Source organism: Dipodomys ordii, unplaced genomic scaffold (genome assembly GCF_000151885.1).
Source record: "Dipodomys ordii isolate 6190 unplaced genomic scaffold, Dord_2.0 Scaffold41, whole genome shotgun sequence".
Lineage (NCBI taxonomy): Eukaryota > Metazoa > Chordata > Mammalia > Rodentia > Heteromyidae > Dipodomys > Dipodomys ordii.
The window spans coordinates 13,141,080-13,159,183 of record NW_012267257.1 but is presented as its reverse complement, the minus strand read 5'-3'; positions in this window follow the sequence as shown (position 1 = coordinate 13,159,183).

The following is an 18,104-nucleotide window of genomic DNA, read 5'->3' as shown; positions in this document are numbered from 1 at the left end:
GTCCTGAACCCCAGTCACAAGCAGTTGGACTAGGTCTCACATTCCAACTATTTGAGATTTCTCCCATTGTCCTAGTAGGTAAGACACTCAAAGCAGGTAAACTTTATTGGAATTGTTTGAATTGCCGTTGTTTGTTTATTTAATTGATAAGACTAACTGGTATTTCCTTCTTCGTATTTCCTATTTGGGGTTAGACCAAGGAAGAATGGAGGGAAGAGTGTTGTGACAAGAGAAAATGTCAGAGGTCATTTTTATTCAGAGAAGTTTTGAAAATAAATAGAGAAATAAGATACCCTCATGAAAAAGAGTCTGAGTTAAACACTGGAAGAGCTTGAGTGTTCTCTTTATTTAAGAGAAACCTAAATAGTCAGGGTATCAGTAATGTCTCCGGGTGGAGATTGAGAGAACTGGAAACTTGATTTTCTCTTGTGGCCTCCCTCCCAGGTCAGGGGTGGACCACCTACAGTTTGAGGATGCTGGTTCTTTGTCCAACACCAGCTTGTAAAAAAAGGAATAAAAAGGTCCAAAGGGGGAGATTAGAAACCCCAGAATGATCCAGGCTTTCCTCATAATTTGATTTAGTCCCTCACAGCCCCAAATTAGAGCATAAAATGCAAACCCAGGCAATGATTTAAATGGTATGATTTTAGAGGCACTAAAAATCACTCTGGCTCAAAACTATTGCCACAGTAGCCTCATGTGCCCTGTAACACTTTCTGATGTTTACAGTTTGACATGGTTTTCCACACCAGGGCTGCCATGAGCTGAGTGTCTGTGTCCTTCCCGAGTTCATAAGTTGAAGACCTGGTCTCCCAGGAGCTGCATTAGGAGGTGAAGCCTTTGAGAGGTGACTCAGTAATCAAGATGGAACTCCCCATGAGTGACATTCCTGCCTTCATATACAGGGATCCAAGAGAAATGCTCCCCGTCACCTCTGAGGCATGGAAGAATAGAATAATAGGAAGTTCTCACCCGTGTACTCCTCCACAAAACAGAGCCATCAGGATACCAAGCACCAGGTAGGCAAATTTGACACACATGGGGTTTACAAAGAGCGAAAGGAGCGGTGTTTCTCACCCAACTATTAAGGACAGAAAGAAAATGGTAAAATAAGGCTTCCAGAAATCATAGTTGTGCCAAGATCTTTTCTGCAGCCAAAGACTCTCCTATTTCACTGACTCAAGATGTACTTTCCTTTCCACATTATAATATCTCTGAAACTAAGATTTTTTTTTTTGTAAATGGTGAAGTATTAGAATTGTTTTGGGCCAGGTGGCTTCTCTGCTACAGTTGTAAGAGCACAGGAGCAATTTTGGCCACTTTGTCATCAATTCATTTGAGTTATTAGTAGTGTTATTACCATACATATGGAGCTTAATTGCCATTTGAAATATCTTTAAGAAAATTGCTTATTATTTGGTGGTAACAGCAGAAAGCTATTATCTTCAGGGAAAAACAAACATAGAGGCAAAAAGTTTACCATGGATTTCAAGAAAGCAGATATTGGGCTGGGAATGTGGCTTAGGGGTAGAATCTTGCCTAGCATGCATGAGGCCCTGGGTTCAATTCCCTCAGCACCACATAAACAGAAAAAGCTGGAAGTGACGCTGTGGCTCAAGTGGTAAAGTACTAGCCTTGAGCACAAAAAAGCTCAGAGAGTGTACAGACCCTAAGTTCAAGCCCCAGGACTAGCACAAGAAGAAAAAAAGAAAGAAAGCAGGTATTGATTATTAGAGGAATCACTATAGTTCTACATTTTTTTAACAAAATAATTGTTTTTACTAGACAAGAAAAGAAGGCACCCACATATAAATGAAGCTGTGTCACAGTTGGTTACTAAGATGACAAAAGAAGAATCTCCTCTCCTACATTCAGCAACGCAGGGAAAAGCAGGAGGAGTTGCTAGCCACAGAGAATACAGGGGAGTGACAGGTAAGCAAAGGTGCAAAGCAAGACCTTAAGAAATAGCTTAAAGTAAAATAGGCTAGAGGCATAGCTTAAGTGGCTGAGTGCTTTTCTTAAACTATCAGGCTCTTGAGTTCAAACACTAATTCAGCTTCCTATGTAGCCCAAGCTGGGCTCCACCTTTCAAGTTCTGGGATTCAAGGCGTATGCCAACATGAATGGCTCAACAACATCTTTCTATGCTTGTTTTCTTCTTCATGCTTCTAGTCTCTAGTGTGTTTTAGATCCATATATCCATTATTCTACTCTCTATTGGAAGCCATGGGCACCTCTGCAACAATCCAGTTTGGGTAAAATCATATAATATGTAGACAAGCCTTTTCTAGGCCTACGGAAAGGATAGGTGAAGGATTACTTCCTGCCTTGTTCCCCAGAGCCAAGCAAAGCATCAGGTATATGCTCATGTGTTTGTCCACAGACAGGTCATTCTGACCTTGGTCCCAAGAGACAATAACCCCTCACTCCAGGTGGAGCATTCCACTATGGGCCTGGCTAAAGACACCACCTTTGACCCCAAAGAAACCATATGGCCCTGTTTTTGTTTTTTTAATTTCTGCTTCCTTGTTAAGACCTATATTAGACCATCCCAAAATCCAGTCCCTCACACAACCTTCAATCCCACGGGAAGGTCTGTGCCCCTCACTGGCAATAAACAAACAATTAAACCTGGCCTTATTCCTCTTTTATTATCCTCCATTTTCCTAACAATATGGTCTCAAGAAGAGGAGGTAGATAGAAAAAAATTCTAGTTTGTTCTTTCGGCTCTAGTTTGTTCTTAAAAGGTGTTAGGGTAAAAGGGAAGATGAAAGGGAAATTCAAGGCAAAAAGAACTTACAGATGCAAAAGCCTTTGGAGCTGCTAGTAAAATGAGGCTGAGAGGAGTAGAGGCCAAGCTTGAGGCCTTGTGAATCATGTGAGGAAGTCAGATTTTATTCTGCATTTGACAGGGTTTTGAAGACCAAAAGTATGAAGCCTGGGATCTAGATGGCCTCCCGTATATACCCTGAGTCCCAGGGTGCTGCAGGGCAGTCTGAAGTTGAAGTGAACATACACTGTGACTGAGTACTTCCGGAGTTAATGGTGTTACCTGCCCTCTAAAGCCTCAGATTCTTCATCTGCAAAGTGGAGATAAGTAGCCCCTATCCTCCTGCACTTCACCGGGCTTTTGGAGAAGCAAATAATATAAACTATGGGAGAACCCTTTCAGGATAGTAAATCATGGTTCCAGAATATGAGATTTACTCATCTGTAAAATGAGGGGTTGGCTAAAATGGGATCTAATGTCCTACTTCTAAAACCCTACAACTCTGTTATTATCCTTATTATCTGATGATCATGGGAAAATTATGGGTTTTACAGACCTGAAACGCCCTCTTCTCATCTCATCTTGCCAAGAAAAATTAATGTGAAGCTCTTAGACTGGGGAATACCACTTCCTAGGTGGTTGTTTCCACAGAGACACCAATAACCAGAAAGTTATGCGGGAATGTGAACTGTTTGAATTGGAATCAAGAAAGGAAATTGATTTATAAACCAGGAACAGAACCAAACCTCTAAAAAAAGCACAAAGATTTTCTTTCTGTACATTACATATAAATATGTAACCCAATCCCCTATTTGTAACCTCTCTGCTTTTTAAGATATTGCATATTATGCTCCAACTCAAATCCCAGATGATTTAACAGTGGTTTGCAAAAACTGTGGGTGAAACTTAGAGGTTGAGAATGATGAAGTCTAGAGATTTTTTTCATTCCTAAATTGCCCTTCAACCACAGAATTTCATGTTCAGTGAGTCTTTTCAGTTTTAGAAAAGAAAACATGACCTTCTTCCTAAAAATGTTTTGTCAAAACCAGTATAGTCCATGACCAGTGGTAGATTAGAGGCACTGCTGGTGCTCACAGAGGGCTTCACAGAGAGTCTCAGGCACTTATGTGGGGTCTGAGGTGGTGCTAAAATTCAAAAGCCTAGTGCTTGGGCACACACTTTATCCCCACCTGTGAGATCTTGTGTCTGGCTAAGTAATATGATTTCCTAAGAGCTGTTTTCCCAAAGCACAAGATAACCCCATGGTATGTATGGGTGTGGGATGCAAGGAAGGATGTCAATGGAAGAAGAGGAGTCGCCATCATTATAAATTTGTAGCAGTACAGAATGTGTAGCAAGAATGCAATCATGGCCTTTGCAGGAAAGAAATTAGATGATGTTGATGGAAGTGGACCAGACAAAAACAGTGTAAGACACAGAGAGATGAAGTGAAATTAACAGAGAGACTGTTATAGGACAAAGGGAGGAGGGAAGCTAAAGGAGGGGTACACATGATTAAAATACACTATATGCAAAAAATGAAAGTGTCACAATGAGATCCATCTGTATCATTAAGATGCTCTGATTAAAAAAAGAACAAATAAAACCTTCCATATTCTTGATACAAACCATCTATGTTTTTCACAAGATCTGTCCTAAAACATCTGAAGCATCATCTACAGAAAGACTAAGAATTTCAAAAAGCCATTTGCCCCATTAAAAGTGGGTAGACTTCCTCACGCCAGCTAGCAAAGACTGAAATAATCAAAGACAGAAATCCTCTGTTCAAAACGTGGCTTCCCTCCTTAGTGGCTGACCAAAGGCCAATTGTAGCCATTTCTCTATATGCTTATTTTTATATATAATAATACATAATATATACTTATTTATATTTATATATATTTCGAATGATAATACCTATGGAAAGAAGCACCCTGTGAAAAGATGTTCTTCCTATTTTCTTTTTGTTGTTGTTGTTTTGGTTTTGAATATTTTTCTATCTTGAAGTGGCTGTACAAAGGAGTTACCATTCAATGAAGCAGTGTGTCTTGATCAGTGTCACTCCTTCCAACATTTTCACCCACCCATCCAAAGCCACCCCTTCCCTCACTTTTCTCAATTTTTTAGGATGTATTGAATTATTTTGCCATTTAACAAAGCAGTTTATATATGCGATGCATCTTGATTTGTGTCATCCTTCAACATTTTCATCTCCCTTCCACTTACCCCTTCCCTCATTTTTCTTCATTTTCTGCTACATACAATCAATTTTTGACTGTTTTAAGCAAAACCCTTCAATCAAATGGCTTTTATTCACATGCCTTTAAACAAACTTTAAAAATATGCTTGGAGGAAAACAGAAAAAAATGCATTAGCCTCTACTTTTCTTTGGTTAACCATAAAATGTTTGTGAGGCACAAAAGCCCATGGAGGAGGGAAATAATAACACATTTCAGTAATACACTTCTATTTCTAGAACATAATTACCAAGTAGAAAGATCAAGTGGCATGCATTTATTGAGCATTTACTAAGTGCTTGGCTGCATGGGTGAGAAAATCGGGGCAGTAAGATCTTAATTAACAGATGCCTAGGAGCTAACCTTTGTGAAAACAAAGCAGCAAACAAGACTGCTTTCTGAATTTAGCAAGCAAACTAATCAAGAATAAGAAAGAGCATTAGCAGGATGGAGAACTGTGAAGCCGTCCCTCCCTCAACAAGCTCTAGTTTGGAGATCCTTCCCTCTTCAGAAGAGAAATATTCTGTCTCAAATTCTCTTTACTGAGCAAATACTCTTCTGTCTATCTGGTTAGAAACAGAGAATTCAAGGTGGAACTGAATTTCCAGTCCCTATTAGCTATGATTCTAACCAGTATTGTCCTCCCTACTCTACTCTCCAAATTACTCTATGAGGGTCAACCAATCCTTCATGCTGATGAGTGGATTGGCCAGTTAGATCAAATAAAGCTCATTCACAATTAAATATGGCCTCATCGTGGATTTTTTTTTTAATTTTGAGTATGCTTCTCCTGATTGTGGGAAAAAATTTAGGGCCCTTAAGCAGAAAGTTTTGGAGGAAGAATAAGTCTAGAATCTCCTCTGTCCTATATACTTGGTGACCCTAGGAATCTCAGCTTAAATATCATCCATGGCCATGTTACTGCTCTGATATGGGATTTGTTTCACCATTACCAGAAATTATCTTTTGTATTTCATTATTGTTCTCCCTATATTTTCCTCTATGCATTTTTTCTTCCACTTTATGTTATCGTTTGGGTGCTCCTGCCATTCCAAGTTTCATGTTGTAACTTCATCTGTTATACTCAAAGTATGAGAAGTTGGGGTCTTAAGGAGGTGATCGGGTTATGAGAGCACTGAGTGTGATGAATGCATTTGTTAAAAGGCTCGAAGAACAAGGAGACAAGCTAGTCCTGTGTTCCCGTGTCTTCTGCCATGAGAAGGTGCCATCTTGGATGCACAAAGCATCCTTGAATCCTACACTGGTGCCTAGTCTTTAAAACTGTGAAAAACAAATTTTCCATGTTTATACATTATCTTGTATGTTATTTGTTACAACAGCCAGAATAAACTAAGACACTTAATCGGCTTTGTTTTTTCACTCTTTCCTTATGGTCTGATGGACTGCCTAGAACGTGAGAAGTTAGTCAAGGATCTTTGTTGGCTAAACAAACATGCATGAGAAAATGAACAAAGGGAGAATGAAGGGCTCTTCCTGGATTCCATTTCCATGAAGTACCTTGAGAAACTCCAGACTCCAAGTGCCATTGTTTAAAATCATTTAAAGCACTCTATTTAGACAGGTTATAGTATCCTGTCACATGGATTACCAACCTTAACTTTTCTTTTCCTGTATAGGTCTTGGGGCTTGAACTCAAGAGTGGGGGTACTATCCCTGAGATTTTTTTCACTGAAGGCTATCACTCTATCCCTTGAGCCAGAGCTCCACTTCTGGGTTATTTGTGTGTGGGGGGGGGCGGGTTAATTGGAGATAAGAGTCTAACAGACTTTTCTGCCCAAGCTAGATTTGAACCACAAGCCCTGATCTCAGCCTCTTGGGTAGCTAGGATTACAGATTTAAGCCATCAGTGCCTGGCTCTACCTTAACTTTTAAAACTGTGCCACTGAGACCAATATAACCCAGTGAATAATACCAAAACAATACTAAGTAATTTAGAAATTTCTGCTCCCCATTTGTCTAGAACTCACAAAGGCTCTTCCTGTGTATAACTATAGTGGGAATGCTCTGAGTTCCTTCCCACAGTTGTAGTATGGCTCTGCTGTACATAGGAAATGCTGTCTCCTCAAGTTCCCTGGATGAGGTGGGCACTGTCTGGCCTAGGCTTTCAACATCTTGCTCCTCTTACTCCCAGGTATCAACGCAAGTATGAGAGTCAGGAAAGTGATGTAGGCCATGCTCAGCTAGTGGAAAAGCTGACTTTTGCTCTTGAAGACTTTTGGCCAGGAAAGCACAGGGAAGGGGTTTTCTGGGATGAAAGAAGGAAGATCCTACTTAAGAGTTATCTTAGCCTGGTGCTGGTGGCTCACACTTGTATTCCTAACTACTCAGGCCACTGACAATTAAGGATCACCTACAAAGCCAGCCTGGGCAGGAAAGTCCATGAGACTCCTATCTAAAATTAATCAGAGAAAAAGGCAGAAGTGGTGCTGTGTAAGAGTGCTAGCCTTGAACAAAAGGAGCTCCTGGGACAGTGCCTAGGCTTAGAGTTCAACACACACACAAAAAGTCTTCTTCGGTTTACTGTCTGGCCCCAAGACTGTCTTTGGTTATGGGCATTCAGCCAGTATGACTGGCCATTGACTGAGTCAGAGTAGCAAGTAGCCTTCTAGAGGAAGCAGAATAGAGACCCAATCTGTTTTTTATTGCTGGATGTTAGCTACCCAGAAATAGAGTCCAACTGGGAAAATAAAAGCTGCATGCCCAGTGACAAAAAGAAGAGTCTTTGCAGAAAAAGTGTGTATAGAAAAGAGAAAAATGGACTATTTTAGTCTGATTTGCCAAAGTAGGAATAATAAAATATTACAGTCTAGAAGGCCTAAACAACAAACACTGATTTTCCTCACTTTTTCTAGGGGGTGAGAATTCAAGGTCAGTTGTTTTCCTTCTGCTATTATTTCACATGACCATCCTTTAAGTACAACCATCCCTAGTATATCTCATGTCCTAACCGCCTCTTATTAAAAACACTATTCAGATCCCACTAGGGCCCATCCCACTGCCTCTTTGAACCTTAGTCACCTCTTCAAAGGTCACATCTGAGATAGAGGTTTGACAGACAGGAGGGTAAGATATATTCCAGCTCAAAACATGACTCTTCAGGCAAATCTTAGAAATAACCAATACACCTCATCTTATGCACAAATCTGTAGCATCAGGTATGAATACCCTGAGCTTCTCACCTTTCATAAAGTCTCCTCCAGTGGGTCCTTGCCAAGCATGTATACACATATGTATACACTTTCATGTACTGTCAAAAAAATATACAGAAAGGAGGTGAGACAAAATTAACACCTGGAGTCCAACTATTAGAATCTAGAGATTATCAGGATATAGTATCAGTATAGAAATAAGCATGTAGAGTATGCAGTATCTAAAGCAACCTTTATTTCCCACAACCTAGCAACTTGAATAATTGTACTGCTTCTGTCATAAAGTGCCATAAAGTGTTGGTTCAACCTACTCTCTAATTTTTATGACCCCGGAGATTTGTGTGATGGAGATAGGCACAAAGAACACCTGAAGAGCAGAGGAGGATCCAGAGCATGATGTAATCTCTCTACATCCTTCTGAAAATACCTTTATTTTGCCCATTATCTAGGAGGATAGTTTAGCTGGGTATCCAATATGAGGGTGACTTATTTTCTCTCAGTAATGATGTTTCCCTACATTTTAGGTTCTCTTGTTGCTATAGAGAAGACATAGAGAAATCATGGCTCTCATTAATTCAGAAGATTCATGATTTTTATTGTTGCCTTGAACATTGCCTTGAACTTCTTTCTTTCTGAATTTTGTTGTGTGTGGGCGGGGGGGGGGTGTTTGATTGTTTAAGACATGCTTCAAATTAATGATCCTCATTATTCAGCTTTCTGAATGTGAAATTACAGGCATGTACTACCATGTCCAGCTCCAATTAGATGTTTTTTGAATACCTGTTTTTCTTTCCCTGACTTTTAGCCTCAATTTTATAGTTTCTAAATCTTCTTCTTCATAGAGCATCAGGTGATTCTTCAAACCCTTCTTTAAACTGACTCATTGTCCTCATGCATTTGTGCTTCCTTTACAGAATACTTTAGATGCATAATTTATTATATTATTTATTTTTCACAGTTTTGGATCCTACAAAATCCAGCATCAACATAGCAACAGCTGATAAAGGTTTCTTGTAGTATCCTCATAGGACAGAAGGTAGAAGGGCCCAAAAGGAACAAAGTTTTTATCCTCACATGGCAGGAGAAAAGAGAGAGGCCTCACTCATACACTCCCCTTTTAGAGCACCATTAATCCATTTGTGATGATAGAACCCATGACCTAAGTCATGGGGTTCTGTTAGGCCCATCTTCCAATACTGTTGTATTGGGAATGAAGTCCCCCAGCATACGAATTTTAGGGAACACATTCAGAGCACAGTGCGAGATCTTTGAGCTATGATTTGTCCTCTATCTAATCCATTCATTATATTTTAAATTTTAATTCTTATTTCCTATATTTCTAGAAATTAGATTTTATTCTTTTTAATCTGCTTAGTTAACTCCTGATGATCTTTTGTTCATTTCTTAGAATTCCCGTGCCCTCTGGTACTTTGCAAATATTTTAAGTATATTCACTTTGTATTCTCTCTTAGATAATAACACAGTGCCCAAACTTCTTGGAGTCTAATTCTGTCCTCCATTGCATCTTCTGAAGTCAGTTTATGGTGGCTGATTTTCTTCCATGTTTGTAATTTTTAATCCTTTGTTTCTGAAAGCCCCCTCTTAGGTGAAAGAAATCTGAGTTGAGACCAAGGTTTGTCCTTCCATATACCAGGTGCTCTGGGTAATGTGAAGTAAAAACATTAAAAAAAAAATCTTTCTCACCAAGGTTTCCCAAACCACAGAAGTAGTATAAGCATTAATTTATCATGAGGTCAGTTTGGGGATTGAAAAGTCTCATTTTTGTTTGTGCTTTGTACTCCTGTGGCCCACACCTGAGACAGCCACATTTCCTTGGCTGACTTTCTTTTGCCAGAGGATTTTATTTTTTTCTAACTCAAATTTGCTTGAGGTTGTGGATGTTTGCAATCCCTAGCTTTCTCCTTTGCTTTAGTTTTACATAGACAGCCAGGCTCCCAAGATCAGTAGGCAGCCATGTTCCAGGGCCTGTCTCTTACATACTTGGCACATTCTTTTCTCTGTGAATCTCACTTCTGGTGAGATTAATAAACTGACAAAGAACAAATAGGAGGAAAGACAAGGTTATTAATATGCAAAAAGGGGAAAAATCATAACATAAAGAAAGCTACATGAGGTGCAGCTTTCCATATGCCAGGGACTCTGGGGTAATAAAGTACTCTATCCCAAGCTGCTTATGTGCTCCTTGTTTCTCTTCTTGGGGCAGGGAATGGAACATGTCAGGGAAACAGGAAATAATATTTTAGGAGAAGTCAGTAGACTTGGAGAAGATAAAATAAACTGGAACAAAGTCTACTAACAGGCAGAAGAGACAATGGATCCTACAAATAACTCTCTATGGGAACTAAATAGACAACAATGGCATGACACAAAAGTCTATCTGGGTATAATGATCCACTTCAGTCCTTCTTTCTGTGATATGAGTTGAGTTTGTAGACATTCGGGGAAGGGACCAGAGGTGATTATTTTCTTCCTTGGGAGTCCAGACTCTAAGCAAACAAAGAAGTGTCAAAGGAAAAACTCAGCACTAACTGTTCTCTAATTCCCTTAATTTAAAATGGCCCAGCATTCAAGGGATGATAAAACCTAGATTCCTTCATTTTACAACAAATAAATCCAATATCCATTGTTCTCACTTTCCTATTAGTAGAACTCCAACTTTTTTTCTTCTTTTTTATTAGTCCTGGGGCTTGAACTCAGGGCCTGGGCACTGTCCCTGAGCTTCTTTTGCTCAAAGCTAGTACTCTACCACTGGAGCCACAGTGCCACTTCTGGCTTTTTCTGTTTATGTGGTACTGAGGGGTTTCATGAATGCTAGGCAAGCACTCTACCACTAAGCCACATTCCTAGCCCAGAAAAATCCAATTCTATATGGTGTATAAGGTACCTGTATTTCTATTCTCCCATGCTTTCACATATGTGTTCATAAGACATAGTTGACAAATAAAGATATCAGAAGCCAGTATTGTGGCACATGTCTGTAATTCTAGCTCTCAGGTGGTAGAAGCAGGAGGATCAATTGTCAAGTTCCAGATCAGCCTGGGATACACAGAAAGACCCTGTAGAGCTTTCAGATAAAGGGGGACTACTTTGCTACTGTCTAGGAAGACTTGATGTTGTAGCCAAGTAAGCCATCTTGTAATGATAAGGGGAGGGGGGGGGAAATCAAGAGAATTACTGAAACCCAACCTTGACATTCTTGAACCAAAGCCAAGAATTTCAAAATATGAGGGAAACAACCTCTATTTGTTTGCTGCATTTTAGGCAGCCAGTTAGGATGCTATCTTGGAGGCTGTGTGGTATAGTGACTGCTCATCAGAGAAGTCTCTGTGGATCAGGGTGAGTTTACTCAGCTTGCAGCTGCATACGATTTCAGCAGCACAGGATGCCTCACACTATCAGCAGCACAACTGCCTGGAAATGTAGATATGGCCTGACAAAGCTGTAGAGTGTAGAGAGCTGCGTGCAGCCGCACCTGGAAGATGGCACGGGCTTCCGCCCTCCGCCTTCCCGATGGCGAGTGCTCTCTGTGGTAAACAACTCCTTATATGGCTAAGGCAAAGAATCTGGCTTGCTTCCACGCACCTGAACCTATTGGTGGTTCCCACGTGGCGTATCAGGGTTGGCTACCCAGCGGGTACTTAAGGCTGTGGGGAATTCTCCCCGGGGTTGGGGTCAGAAGATTACTCAAAGGTCATGAATAAAGTGCAGAGAGGAGTTCGGTGTCTCGTCTTCCTTGCTGGTCGAAGCGGTAGCGACAGTAGAGCACATGAATTTATTAACTATCTTCTTGTGTCATCCCTTTGTCTTTTGTAAGGGAGTTTAAAATTTTCTCTTTTAGGGGCTGGGAAGGTGGCTCAGTGGTAGAGCGCTTGCCTTGCATGCATGAGGCCCTGGGTTCGATTCCTCAGCACCACATAAGCAGAAAAAGCCGGAAGTGGCACTATGGCTCAAGTGGTAGAGCGCTAGCCTTGAGCTGAAGAGCCAAGGGACAGCACCCAGGCCCAGAGTTCAGGTCCCCACAACCGGCAAAAAAAAAAAAAAAAATTTCTCTTTTACCACTGAAGGCTCAATAGCTTTAGTCTAGAAGTCAAGTGACAAGAGTCAGATTAAGGCAGAAAAAAGAAACCAATTAAACATGCAGAGGCACCAAGCATCACAAAGTCAAAGACACAAAGGAAGGCTACACCCTAGACGGTTGACCCAGACCTAAGCCCAAGGTTAAGCCTTGGGATTCTGGGAGAAGGGAAGTGGTACAGGCTATGGAGAGCTGAGAGAGAAGGTACACAGGGAGCAAGGATTATCTCATTATGCAGATAAAATCTTTCTTATGCAAAAAAGAGGGATATCAGATAAAGAAGCTAACGTATATCCATTGGCTATTTCTATGGCTCACATAGAAATTGTAAATTTCTCTTTTGAAAGAGTAGTCTCTCGGATTCATTCCTGTATTTGTACAGGTCTTCACTTTCTCTGAATATCTGATCAGAACTATTCCAAAAACATACACTGGGGTGGTATTTTATTCACCCATACCCAACTGGCCTGTATACCATTTCTCCAAATATAATGGGAATTCATGATGGCCAAGGACATCTGACATTTCCCTGAGTGTTCAATGCCTTACCCTGTATTTTAGACAATAAAGTTTCCAGAGAAGACTTAGTAAATACATGCTATAAACTATGGCTTATGACATTTTTAATGATAGTTGAATTAACTTCTCTATATTCTATTTTCCCCCTAGGTTTTATGGTTCACAGATGCTTTACCATATTAGTCATTCATGAACAGAATTATTTAGCTCTACTCTCTGCCATGCAGAGTATATGCTTCATATGTATTAACTAATTTACTTGCTGAAATAACTCGAGAAATAACCTGAGGCAGGCACTCATGCTAGTCTCATTTTGCAAATGAAGATAAGGAAGCCAAGAGAGATTAAGCAATTTGCCCTCAAACTAGCTATTAAGTGGAGAAACCACTTAATAAGATTCAAATTTATTACCTGACAAGAGTATTTCTTCAGGTGCTATTGCTATGTTGTTTTAGTTTGTTCATTTCTCGTCTCTAGTTCATGTTTAAGAAACAAAGAAAAAAATAAAAGAAGCGTTCAACCATAATGGCTAACAGCTTCTGGGTTGGAAAAATGACCTCCCCAGGCTACAGTGAAACAACTCCAGCATGGATCTGACTTCTTTGTTCTTAATGGTTATCCACAAACTGGCCTCACATTGCTATTCTAAAATTGCTTCAGGCCATGCACTGGTGGGGCATGCCTGTAATCCTAGCTAATCAGGAAGCTGAGATGTGAAAATCATACTTTGAAGCCAGCCCAGGCAGGAAAGTCCATGACACTCTTATTTCCAACTAGCCAGCAAAAACTCAAGAAGTGGAAGTGTGGCTCAAGGGATAGAGCAGCCTTGAGCCAAAACAGCCAAGGGAGAGCACCTGAGTTCAAGCCACAGAACCAGAACACACAATTTTTCCCATAATACCCTTCAAAACTCTAATTGTTTTCTGCCACTCAGAATTAGAAATTTAAGAAAAAATGCCCAGACCCTGGACAGAGGCAGTGTGTGTGGTGAAAGCATTAAGAAGGGAAAGAACATACGGAATGCTTTCATAATTTATATTTGTTAATATGAGCACATTATGTTGGAAGTAAGAAGTGGAAAGTCCTCTTAAGACAGTTTAAATAAAAATGTTTAAAAATACCTCTCAGAAACTAACTGAACAACTATGAGACCTAGTTATATTTCTACCTCCTTCACTTCTTCCCTCAGGCCTGAGTAGGAGCTTTCCTAGTCTAAATCAGGGCCGACTTATTTTATTTCCTGGCTCTCCACAATTCTCTTCCCTATTACAAAATTTAACAGGACAAAAATCTGTTCTGTATGGCTGCCAGTGACGTCCATATCTTTACCACCAGAGCTTTCCCTGCCTCCATTTGTTGGTCTAGAATTGTGAAGTCACGTTGCCTTCCTGGCTTTTGTGTTCTAAGGGTTCTAGGAATGCTGGGCAGGAAGTAGCCACAGCCTCTCTTCCTGCTTCACTGGTTTCTGTGGACATACTCTCTCTCAGTTCAGATCCGTTGAAGGAGTATTTCTCTCTGGCTTCTTCAAGTCCATCTTGTCATAATCATAGGACACACGTGTCTTTCCACAATGATTTTTTGAATAACAACAAACTGACAGATGACATCAGTTTTGTTGTGTTAGTTCACCAACACAGCTTCTTTTATTCCAATCTTAACTACTGATATTAATTCTCAGATCATACAGTAAATTCCATAATAAGATAGAGGCTAAAGAATGGCTATGAAGGGTGAAAGAAGCCACAGGATTCAAAATGGCCTTGTCTAAAGCACAGCAGAAAAGCAAAATAGTCACTGCAAATGGTCAGATGAGACACTAGTAAGGAGTATAGTCACAGAGTGGCTGGGGCCTGGTGGCCTCAGAAAGCAGAGGCACAGTGGCTTTGAGACACATTACTGTTGAAGAGGTAGAGGAGGGGGCTGGGAATGTGGCTCAGTAGTAGAGTGCTTGCCTAGCATGCATGAAGCCTAGGGTCTGATTCCTCAGTACCACATAAATAGAAAAAGCCAGAAGTGGTGCTGTGTCTCAAATGTTAAGAGTGCTAGCCCTGAGCAAAAGTAGCTCAGGGACAGAGCCCAGGCTCTGAGTTCAAGCCCCGGGACTGGAAAAAGATGGAGGAGGAGGAGGAGTTGGAGGAAGAGGAGGAGTTGGAGGAGGAGGAGGAAGAGTTAGAGGAGGAGGAGGAGGAGGAGGAAGAAGAGTTGGAGGAGGAGGAGGAGGAGGAGGAGGAGGAAGGAAAAGGAGAAGGGGAAGAGGAAGAGGAAGAAGAAAAAAGGGAAAAGGAAGAAGAGGAGGAGGAGGAGGAAGAAGAGGAGGAGGAGGAAGAAGAAGAAGAAGAGGAGGAGGCAGAGTTAAATCCAGAAGCTGATTCTTGGGCTTACTGCACCCAGACTGATGGCAGTTCCAGTGGGTCATGTCAGATCTGAAGTCCCGGGGACGGAGTTGAGAGTGCATCTGCTGTGGATCCTTAATGCATGCACTGGAGCGTCTAATGACTGGTCAGTGTATGCCACTGTGTCACAGTGCTAGGCGTCCCTCCTTTTATATAATTCAGCTGAGAAAGTTTCTATCAGTCCTTGGTCTGGTGTCTTTGATAAGTTCATGCCTGGCAATGCTGATATGATTCATATATATTGCTAATATAATTTTTATTGGCACACAAAAAAGTATTCTCAGTTTGTGCTTCATGGTGTGCTGACTTGCATAAATGAAATGTGAAGTCATTCTTGTGTTGGCATTTATACAGGGAGGAGAATGGTGAAGGAGGATAGCACACATCTATCCCAGGGGACCACACAGAGGCAGGCAGGCACAGGGAAAAGATTATTATAAGGTTTATTAGAGGAGTGATATTTCCCCCAAGAGGGAGCATATGGCCTCTGTCCTCATCCAGGTAGCAGGAAGGTCTGGGGGATAGGCAATGATGAGGTAGATAGGAGTTCAGGTCTGGGCAGAGAGAGGGAGGGGCCAGCTATATGGCAGGAACTCCAGGAATGGGAGGGGACCCAGGTGCAGGTGGAGCTGAGGACCACAGGTGAGCATAATACTAACAAATGGCTTAGGTTAAAATGATTGCTTTACACAGTGGAATGGGACGTCATCTTAAAACTGCTGTTTTGTCCATCTCATAATAACCTGATGCAGCCCAGCCTGGTCTCTCAATCTCTTATCATCTGGAATGTCACACACAAAGCAGACAAACTTTTTTCTTTTCTTTTCTTTCTTTTTTGGGTGTTGATACCAGAGTTTGAACTCAGGGCCTAGGCACTGTCCCTTTGCTTTATACCCCCAAAACTGACACACTATCACTTAAGCCACACACAGCTCAATGATGGTAAGAGTTGATGATTAATAGTCTCAAGGATTTTCTGCCCTGGCTGGCTTCCAAGCACTATCCTCAGACCTCAGCCTCCTGAATAGCTAGGATTTTAGACTTGAACTCTAGGTGCTCAGTAGACAGAAACATATTCATGGTTTGTATCTTATTCTGAAACTCAAAAGGGAAAGTTTAGAACTAGAAATGACAGGGCTCTTTGAAAGGGAGGAAAGAAACATTTTAACAGAAGAATCCTCATTCTGAATGGTAGAAACCTGCTAGAGGTGCAGAGGAATTTACATGAAGGCAAAACAAATGAAAGCAATGTGTGGAATTTTGTTAAATATCTGCACAGCAGTTCAGTTAAATATCTTAAGCACTCACAATCTGCTCTGGAAAGATGTCTCAAAAAATGTTTCCTTACACAGTACAAAGATCAATTCTGAAAGCAACGAGCAATCTACTTCATGTAGATTCTACTAAGGATTTTTGAGCACAAACAAAAATGGAAAATATCCATGACAATAACAGAATCCAATTGGCTACAGAGCCTTTAAGAACCCCAAGCAAGTCATGAACACATTCTGGAGAATTCATAATCCAAGTAGTATACAGATTTACTATGGGTGTAGTAATTGGATAAGGAAAGAACACAAATTAAAGTATCTCAGAAGCAGAAGTCGATCTCATTGAAGAACACAAGCAATCTTTCTGGAGCATCAGCTTTTGCAAGAGCCATCACTAGAAGCACCCAGCCCTTGTAACCTAATCTCATTCTGCAAGGCTTAGAGCCAGCTCTGAGTCTAGAGAGAACAGCCAATGACCCAGCAGCCCCTGATGTTTGGACCCCATTGGACCATTTTAAACAGTATCATCCCCAGGCTAAGCACAGGGCTCAGACACTTAGCATATTTAGAAGCTTGTTCTAATGGACTGCTGGGATTGTAAAGCATTGCAAACCACTGCATAGGGAGCAAGACAAGCCACACCTGCCTGTTGTTCTCACGTGTTTGCATCAGTACCGATATGGATATCTCTGGAGCATCATGGAAGTCCTTCTTAAGTCATTTGATAACCAAGTTATTGTTTGGGTGTGAATGCCACACAACTCTCTATTGACTACATCAGAGAAGATGTTTTGAAATTTCTGACATACACAGTAGACCATGCAACTTGTCACTGTGATGGTTATTTGTATCTCAGATTTGAATCTCCAAAATTAAGTATTTATCACTTAGGAAGGTGACTGGTACAGAGTAATATAGTATAAACTGAATATGGCATTAGCTCCTTTGGCAGTACTACCCAATGGAAATACAATGTAATCTCCTCACAGTTTTTCAATCTTCTAGTAACTTTTCACTGTTTTGCACTGCTAGGGAAATGTCAGTACCCATTAGCCATTGCAGGTTGCAGCTGTCATACTGATGGCATAGCTCAGAGCACTTGCATTGCTTATGGGTGATGACAAGCCAATCTCAAGGCCTTTTCAGATCTGCAATATCAATATTTATTGAGATGCTTGTTTTCAAAAGCTGCCTCCTTCAAGCAGGGTACTGATCCAGGTGTTTGGGATATATTTATTGCAAACACTTTAGTTTTATCACCTGAGCAGGTGTGCAACTTTGCTTGGATGGAAAGTATATTGTAACCTACACTGGAAAATCTTTGCTGGCTTCTTGGCAAGTGGAAAAACCATGGGCTAATTAGTGTTTACAGCTGATTCACAGCTATGGCGAATGCTAACTTGTAGAAAGCAATGCAAAAGCTATTTTTGTTCCTGTGTTAATTTCCTTCTACTGGGAAACATCCCTTGGAAAATACAAAAAATGTTGTTTGTTCTTTTTCTGTATTTGGACCTGTGTGTGTGTGTGTGTGTGTGTGTGTGTGTGCAGACTACTATCTGCAACTTTCTGATTGTATTGTTTGTCTCCCATTTTCTGGACTGAGTCTAATAGCTTCTTATTCTTCTAAATCATGGTAAGTCAAGTTCAA